Source organism: Physcomitrium patens, chromosome 1 (genome assembly GCF_059467195.1).
Source record: "Physcomitrium patens ecotype Gransden chromosome 1, ASM5946719v1, whole genome shotgun sequence".
In the NCBI taxonomy this organism is placed as follows: domain Eukaryota; kingdom Viridiplantae; phylum Streptophyta; class Bryopsida; order Funariales; family Funariaceae; genus Physcomitrium; species Physcomitrium patens.
The window spans coordinates 18,440,038-18,449,918 of record NC_143410.1 but is presented as its reverse complement, the minus strand read 5'-3'; positions in this window follow the sequence as shown (position 1 = coordinate 18,449,918).

Sequence of the window (9,881 nt, the reverse complement as noted above, 5' to 3'; positions counted from 1 at the left end):
CAAAGAGAAGGGAGTAAGAATAGAAGACATCACTGCTATATCAGTAGTGGTCGATGTTTAATGTAAATGGAAGAGAAGAATAAAGATATTCTTATGACTCCTAGATTTATGGTATACCATTCTTAACATTCAAGATATCAAAATAACCTAGAATCATGTCAAAAAAATGTTTACATGTTATATTGAACCTTACATTTTGTTATATTGAACCATGTATTTCTATCAATTCAATATAACAAAAACGATATCAAAATAACCTAGAATCATACAAATATCATTTTTGTTATATTGAATTGATAGAAATACATGAAAATAAGCAAACAATAAGATATATTTTTTCTTTTTATGCAATATAATAATCATGTTTCAAGGAATCTGAAAGCAATAAATTTGATGTAGAGTCTAGTAATTATAGTTTATGAAATTCTCAATTATCCACCAAAATGTTTCAAAAATTAATAATATATATGCAAAATGAGAAGGACTTACCATCATTAGAAGAATTAATGAGTTATTTGGATATGATAGAAACTAATGTTGCTCTCAAAAAGTCATAAGAATATGCCAAAGAAGCACTCATCATGAAAATCCAAAATATTTATCACAATAAGCTTCAATGTGGACTTTTGTATCAACAACAATAGAATAGAGGTGGAACAAGTGGCCTTCAAGGATCTCAATATTACTAATAACGATCCAAACAAGGATCAATCATTTGTTATCAATGCATCAAGAAAGAACATACTTCAAACATTTGTTGAGTACTTACCAATATGATTTTTTTAATTAGAATATACCAACTTCAACTTCAACATTCATCTTATTTTTAGAAATTTTAGTATTCTTTCCTCTATACTAATAATCCATAACAACTATGGAGTTAATATTATAAAAGAATACTATAGAGACACTATTATACCTAACTTACAAAGTGATGAAAGCATCCTAGAAGCTTTTGAATTGTTAACACTTAGTGATCAAGCCAATAGGAAATGGATCTTGGACTTCAATACTTCAAGTACTTTCTTACAGACTACTTTATCTTTTAGTAGATAGATCACTTCTTTAGCAAGACAATAATTACAACTAGGAGAAATATCTATATTATTATACAACAAGAGTCAAAAAAATTATCCATGCTTGCTAAAAAAATAAAAACACTCAAAGAAGTTTGCTATGTCTTTGGTCTTTCAAGGAACATTTTGTTTATTGGATAAATTATAGATGTTGGAAAATTTGGTAGTTTTGGATCTAAATAATATATTTTCATCTCCATTAATAAATCACATAGAATCATAAGAAAATGTAGATAAGATCATGACAATGGCTTGTACAATTAAAACAACTAGCTACACACATTTTTGATACTAATACAATTGAAATTGTAAAAAATAGAGTCACTTAGGTAGAATGTAGAACTCTTTAAACTAAAAACCTTTATGATTAATAAATTTGCTGATTCTCTCACCTCTCTTTGGAACTTGTGATTAAGACATTTAAACTATAAGAGCCTTAAATATCTTCAAACTAATGACTTAATTTTAAGACTTTCTTGCTTCTTTAGCAAAATTCAATTATGTAGTTGCTGTTATTGAGGTAAACAAATTAGAAATCAAATTTCTAAGGTGGCATCAAATTGGGCCATAAAATCTTTGTAATTTATATATACTTATGTATGTGAGCATCTACTACTCAAATTCCTAGCTCACTTTTGTTACTTTATAATATTCATTGATGATTTCTCCAAAACTAATCTAAATCTATTTTATGGTCATAAAGTACTAGTTTCTTAATATGTTTTAAAAAAATTACATGATAGTTAAAAGACAAACCTCTAATCAAATCTTGTTGCTCAATTTTGACAAAAGGAGAGAATTCATATTACAAGATTTTACCAAGTATTTACAAAACCATAGAATTATTTATCAATTGACCATTGTTTGTACATCACAACAAAATGGGATGTTAAAAAGGAAGAATAGAAACATCTTCAATAAGGTAGGAATTTTATATAATCTCATCAATGCAAGGCCAATTATTTTTTTTAACATTAGATATAATATCTATATAGAAGTTCTACAATTACGATTTTAATCTGTAATTATAAATATTATTAGTTTGAATCAATCAACTTTCTTACCTAAATAGTTTATATTGGATAACCTTCTTCTAAATAGCAAAGCTCTTTATTTTGGATTATCTTCATAAATCTATTTTTATATAGATCTTTGCTTGATTGAATTATTCAAAAAGTCTTAAAATTAAAGATAGAAGATATCTATTCTTGATGGTGATCTTTTTGAGTCCTTGATAGTCTACACACATATACAAAGATCTATCTTTTTTCTTTAAAAATAAGATAGGAGCCACAATTGGAGGTTTAGAATGGTATATAAAGTTCTTAGCAAAATTCTTGTCAATATATTCTTTAAATACAATGAACTTGTTTTGTGATACTTTATAAATTGGTACAAATGATAGTTGAGCTCTTTCTTGAAGATTGATAGAACAATCATAGAAACAATGCTTTGGAAGAATATATGCATTTATTTTTTAAAAATATCTTCATATTCTTAATATTTGCTTGAAATACTACTTGAAATCTTTTTTCTTTCAATAATAGGCATGACATATATAGTAAAAGTTGATCTTTTTTTTATGGCATGTATGAAAGCTCACGTATCTACCAATAATGGTTTAGATGTATTAATCTGATGGATTTTTACTTGCGTAGCAAAATCTTAGACTAAACTACAAGAAAAACTAAGTTTATAAGAAATCTAATCTATTTGAGGATTATATTTTTTTTAGCCATGATAATCCTAAAATAATTGAATTAAAAATAAATTTAATTATATTAAATATTATTAAATAATTATATTTATTAATTACTATATCTAAAAAAATATTTCATATATAACATCTCTAGAAATCAATGAATGAGTATCTATTACTTCTATGTGTACAAGTTTGATTTTTTTAACTAAAGATATATCTTATTTTTTGACAAAGTCTTCATCTATAAAATAGACTAAGGCTCTTGAATCTAACAAGATTAAGACTTTGTGATTTTTTAGTCTTAAATAAACTTCTATTATAAAATAAGGTAAAACATCTAAAGAAAGAATAAGACCTTTACTAGATGTTATACAAGATTCTAGGTGCATTGTCTCTATTGTAGTTAGAGAGACTTATTTTTTGACAACTCATCTTTTTTGGCAACTATGCTTCTCATTTTGTGATTGAATTATTTTTTTGGATAATATTGAGCAATGTGCTTAGGTTCTCTATAATATAAGCACAAATCTTTTTAACAATAATAAGTCTTTTCTTACTTAGTAAGAGATTTAAAATATTCGGTGTCAATTTGCATATGCTTTGACTTTGATGAATAAGATCCTAAAAAAATAGAAGGTATTATTATGGCTTGATTTGTACTTCTCCAATCAAATATTTGTTTTTACCATCTTTCAAAGAGTTGATTGTTGCATGCAATGGCTTAAGAAATAAATTGCTCCAATGATTTATCCTCAACATTGTCAATAATAAATCTTAACATTATCTTTTAATCCATATTAAAATTGATTGATAAGGTTTTTTTCATTCTAATCCACGTTGCAAGTAAGACTTTAGAATTTAGTAGCATATGTGGTGGTTGAACATGATCCTTGTTATAGTAACATGAGCTCGGTTTTTGCTTTACTTTTTTGACCAATTTTTTCAAATCTAGCCATAAATATTTCTAAGAATAAATTCAAATCATAAAATAGTTGTAAATTTTTTCCATCAAAGTGGCAAACTATGAAAGAGTACTCCCAAAAAGAAGTACTTCAATAAATCCAACTTAAGTAAATCCATTAGGATATTGAGAAGGAATCAAAGATATGAACTTCAAATAACTAAAATTTTAATACACTCTTATGTTACTTAAAAAGACTAAAAAATCACTCAAAGTTAATATAATATTAAACTAGAATAGCTATTTCTAAAGATAAGAAGACTAAAAAGTCTTGAAACAAGACTAAGGACTAGAAAGGCATTCATAAGAGTAAAAAAGGCTCTACTCTTGCTTCTATATATACTATATAACTAGGAACTATATAACAATGGCCTATAAGATCTCCAAAACATGTTGACTTTGCAAGACATACATCTTAACTTATAAGGCAAGTTTTCTATATAGATGCTACATAGTTAGCTTATTTTGCAATCTATTAGTATATCATTAATTTTTTAATCAAGTTTTTAGTCTATCAATTAATTACAAACACACGCAAAATTAAAACAACATCTATGAAGCTTCTAGAAAGCTTCTCTAAAAACTATTATGTAATAAATTTATTTTTATCTACTTCTATTTAATCATAAAAATAAATATTAAAATAAATAAATGTATTCATGGCATTATCCCTCCTTCCTTCTAGGAACAAGTTCTATGAGGAATAGTCATTATATGTTGAAAAAATCCAAAATGCGGCAAATTATATTTGCCACATATTTTAATTTTTGTTCTCTTTGTAGATGATTGATAAGTCCTTTCAACCATCAATAATGTCTCATATCAAGATAAGTAGACTATCTTATTATTTGATTGTTGTTAAATAGAAGAATATATCAAATTATTATATACAAATTTTATCAATGATAAAAAGATTGTCCAATCATCTTCATGATAGTTGATGATACACCTTAAATATTGCTCCAAAACTTGATTCATCTATTTTGTTTGCCCATCAGCTTGAAGATGAAAAGTTGAAGAGAGTTTTATATCCATCTTTAGAATCTTCAAAAATATTCTTCAAAATCTTGATAGAAATTGAGTCTCCCTATTCAATATAATATATTTATGTAATTCATGATAGCAGAAGATGTTATTAAAAAAATAGCTATTTTTTTTTTTACTTGTGATATATTTTTTATATATTAAAAAATATATCATTTTGATAAAATGATCTACTATTACAAATATAGAACATACAAACTTAAAATAGAAGATTTGTGATAAAATCCATGGTTGTTTTAAAATAAGTAATTATTAGAAAAATCAATAAGATTGAAGACAAATAATTTTTTATCTTAAAAAAATATCACATGATTATACAAGGTCTTTAATTTCCTTTTATATTTGAAGCCATCAAAAATCTCTTGATATTAGCTCAAAAATTTATTTGTAATCAAAATTTTTAGTTGCTGGAAAGTCATGACAAGTTTAAAGTATATATAATTGTGCTTTGCCTTATAGAATATATAATCATCCCTTGAAATATAATAGATTATTCTTGAATTCAAACTTAAAAGTATCATGAGATTTAACAAAATTATTCTTGATATTATTAACAAGAGGATCGAAAGACAGACTTGATTAAATTTTCTTAATAAAGGTTGAATCAATAATCAATATTTATTTTATTACTTAAAGATGAAAATTCTTTGGCTTTAAGAAAATCATTCTTTATTGATCAAAATCTGCATTGCATTCTTTTTATTCAAAATAAGAACATTTAAAAAAAACATCTAACAAACTTTGTTGTTTTCTAGATTGATAAATAATCTTGATAAAGACATCTTGTAATGAGCTTGGAAATTATTGAAAATATGTAACGGCATGAAGTACTTGAGGTTCTTTTTATTCATATACACAATATTGTATTATGTATTGTCTTGCTTAAAAATGCACTAGACACCTAAGTGTGGAAGGAGAGGTTGTATTTCACAAATATCTAAAAAATCCTAATAAATTTCATCCATATAAGAAGAATATAATCCAAATACCAATTCAAAAGTGCTAAAATACACTCTTCTTAGTAGCTTCATTGACACATAAACCTTAATTACATTATTACTATTAATTTTAATCAATTTAGATTTTTCTTGTAAGCCCAAAACCTAATTAATGAGCATTGACAAGCTGTAACTTCTAATTTGACCATTCACTTGATGTGAAATTTTTCATGCAATTTTCAATGTAAATCTTCTATATACTCAAGAATTTTCAGCCAAATCCAACTTACAGATTGTGAAAAAAACTCCAAAAACTGCACTGATGTCACTCGGACCCCAACTTGAAAGGTAAAGCAAAAATTCCAGCAGTGATTTCTCCTTCTCCAACCATTAATTTTAACTCAAAATTGATTTGCAACTTGATCTTCAAGTCTTTCAACACCGTGCCAAATTTTACCTTGATCCAACTAATAGATTTCTAAATATCATAGAAACCCTACTCAACTCCAAATTGCCAACTTCCAATATGTACTTGAATCAAAACTCAGATATCTCTCAATTTCACTATTAGATTATTACAAAATTTTGTATACACTTAGAACACCTAATTATCCAAGCACTTTTAAAATTTGAATTGTAGATGTAGAACCAATTTTATGAACTATCTCAAAGTGCTAACCCTAATTTTATTGCATAAATCCCAAATTGCCAATACAAACCTTGACTTCCAATAACAATTGCTAATTCTTCCCAAATCCTACCAAAACTAATCTTACGTCTTTGAAATAAGTTCTAACCTAACTCTCAATTTCTAATCTCTGATCTTCGAATAAATTCCTATTTTGCTCTAAGTGGTCATTTTAGTGGCCAAAGGTCTGATTTCAACCATGTCTCACAAATGGTCGAACCTTGGGTATCAATTTAATCCATTTTTAGGATTTTTTAGTCCAATCCTATCTTCAACTTAATCTTAGTATCAACTATACTAATTATTTGTCTCTTTTAATGTGATTTTATCAATTTATGATCTTTCTAAGGTAATAAAAGAGTTTCTATATCCTAGGAGGTAAAAATACTAATTAATTTTTATCTACTTGCTATTAAGACAAGAAAATAGGCTAAGAAGCTTCCATAAAAGCCTTAATAAAATATATTGAATTCTTGTTGAATTAATATAATAGAATATTAATTAAAAAATATTTTTAGTCATATTTTTATCATATAATCATGTCACAACAGGACAATGGTGACTAAACTAGAATTATATTTTAGATAATGACGCCATTCTTAGAATAAATCTACAATTATAAGAAACTCTTTTTCATTAATCTTATAGTTAATTTTGGCTATTAAAAATTCATTAGAATGAAAAGCTACTGAGTGAGGCTTGTCATCTGCTCTTATTTGTGACAAAACAACATCCATAGCAAAGTTTGATGTGTTTGTTTCTATGAAGAATAGCAAAGTCAATGCAATATAAAATTGGTATAAAAATAAATATTTTTTTAAGGCTTCAAAAGATGTTTCAACTTCTTTGCTTTACTTAAGTTTGTCTTTACATATCAAATATATAAAAGGCTCTACAACTTGAGTTTTTTTTTATTTTTTTTATAAAGATCTCGTAATAATTGGCAAATCTCAAAAAAATTTACGCATCTTTGATTGTTTTTGGGATCTTTCAATCTATAATAGTTTAGACCTTCTTAGTATCCATCATTAGACTATTGTTTGAAATGATGTATCTTAGTAAATCAACTTGAATAGTATATAATATATATCTTTCCAGCTTGGCATATAATCTTCCATTTCTTAGTTTTTGTAATACATGACAAATATTAACTTTATATTCTTTTCTATTCTTAGAGTAGATTATGATGTCATCTATATAAAAAATAATTAAATTTTCAAGAAACTTACAAAAGACATCATTCATTACATGTTGAAAAGTAGCTGACACATTTGTAAATCTAAAAGGCATAATATTATATTTAAAATATCCATACTTCGTTCAAAATGCAATTTTTCACTTATTTCCTTCTTTAATGTATATCAAATTGTATGTTCATCATAGATCTATTTTTGTATAGATCTTTGCTTGATTGAATTGATCATGAAGTCTTAAAATTAAGGATAGAAGGTACTTATTCTTGATGTTGATCTTATTGAATCTTTGATAGTCTACACACATTTACAAAGTTCCATCTTTTTTCTTTACAAATAAAATAAAAGCCCTAGCTAGAGATTTAAAATGGCATATGAAATTCTTAGCCAAATTTTCATCAATGTATTTTTAAGTGTAGCCAATTAATATTGTGATAGGCTATACATTGGTTTGAATGATAATTGAGCTCTTTCTTCAAGATCAATAGAACAATCATAAAGATGATGCTTTAAAAGACTATCTGCATTCTTTTTTTCAAAGATGACTTGATAATCTCAATATTAACATGGAATACTACTTGAAATCTTTTTCTATAAATAATAGATGTAGTGTATATAACAAAAATTGATCCTTCTTTTGGAGCATGCATGAAAATTCTTGAATTTACCAATAATAGTTTTGATGTATTAATCTTATAAGTTTCTACTTACCTAACAAAATCTTAGACTAAACTATAGAAAAAAATCAAGATTACAAGAAATCTAATTTATTTGGGGGTTATAATTTTTTAACTACAATAATTCTAAAATAACTAAGTTAAAAAGAGATTTAATCATATTAAATACTACTAAACTATTATGACCATTAATTTCTACTTTTATAGGAATATTTTTATATATAATACCTTTAGAAAAAAATAAACAACCATCTATTATTTCTATATGTACAGGTTTGATTTTCTTAACTAAAAATATATCTTATTTTTTGACAAAATCTTTGTCTATAAACCAGACTAAGGCTCTTGAATCCAACAAGGCTAAGACTTTGTGATTTTTTGGACCTAAACAAACTTCTATCATAAAACAATATGAAGGATCTAATGAGAGAATAGGATCTTTACTAAAAGTTGCATAAAATTTCAACTATATGATTTCTATTGTAGTTGGAGAGATTCATTTTCCAATACATCCTCCTCTTTGGAAACCATGCTTTTCATTTTGTAATTTTATTGTTTCTTTGGATAATATTAAGCAATGTGCTTGAATTCTCTACAATATAGGTATAAACCTTCATGACAACAATGAGTCTTTTCTTGCTCAATAAAAGATTTAAAACATATCATATCAATTTGTATTGATTCTGACCTTAATGAATAAGTTTCTATAAACTTAGGAGCTATCATCATTACTTAACTTGTTACTCTCTAACCAAATCTTTATTCTTTATGCCTTTTTAATAATCAATTGTTGCATGCAATGGCTTGAGTAATAAATTGTTTCAAAGATTTTACTTTTGGTATTGTCAATAACAAATCTTTGACGTTGTCCTTCAGCCCATATCAAAATTGATTGATAAGGGCTTTATTATTCCAATCTATATTGCAAGTGTGGTTTTGGAATTTAGCAGTATATATAGTAGTTGACTATAATCCTTATTATAAAGATAAGAGCTTGATCTTTGCTATTCTTTTTCAATTACTTTTTTCAAATGTAGCTGCAAACACTTTTAGAACTAAATTCAAATCATAAAGGAATTATCAATCCTTTTCTATCAAGGATGCAAATCAAGAGAGATCACTTCCAAAACAAGTATACCTATGAATCCAACTTGAGTAAATCCACTGCAATATTAGAAGAAATACAATCTTAGATAAAACTTAACTTGTTATAGAAATCCTTGAAATTTTGATCTTATTCCATCAAACTTCTCATGTATACTAATCCTTGTCCACATTATACTTGTAAAAAAAAAAACTTCATTGATTTGATTCTAAGATTGATCTACTTGCTTCCTTTAACTCTACAACTTCATGATCCAAACTTTGAACTTTTCCATAGGCATAGGATTAGTGTTTCTTTAATTGGCACTAGTGATGCATGATATTTTCATTTTAAGAATGTTGACAAGTTTGTGAAGATTTGTAATGGTTGCAAATCTATTCTCACTTTTGCCAAGTATAGCATCCATAATTTTTCTTCTATTTCAAACAACTTGACAAATCTACAAGTCAAATTAAAAGAAGGTAATTTGCAACCTCTAATGTCAAATAAAAATTTCT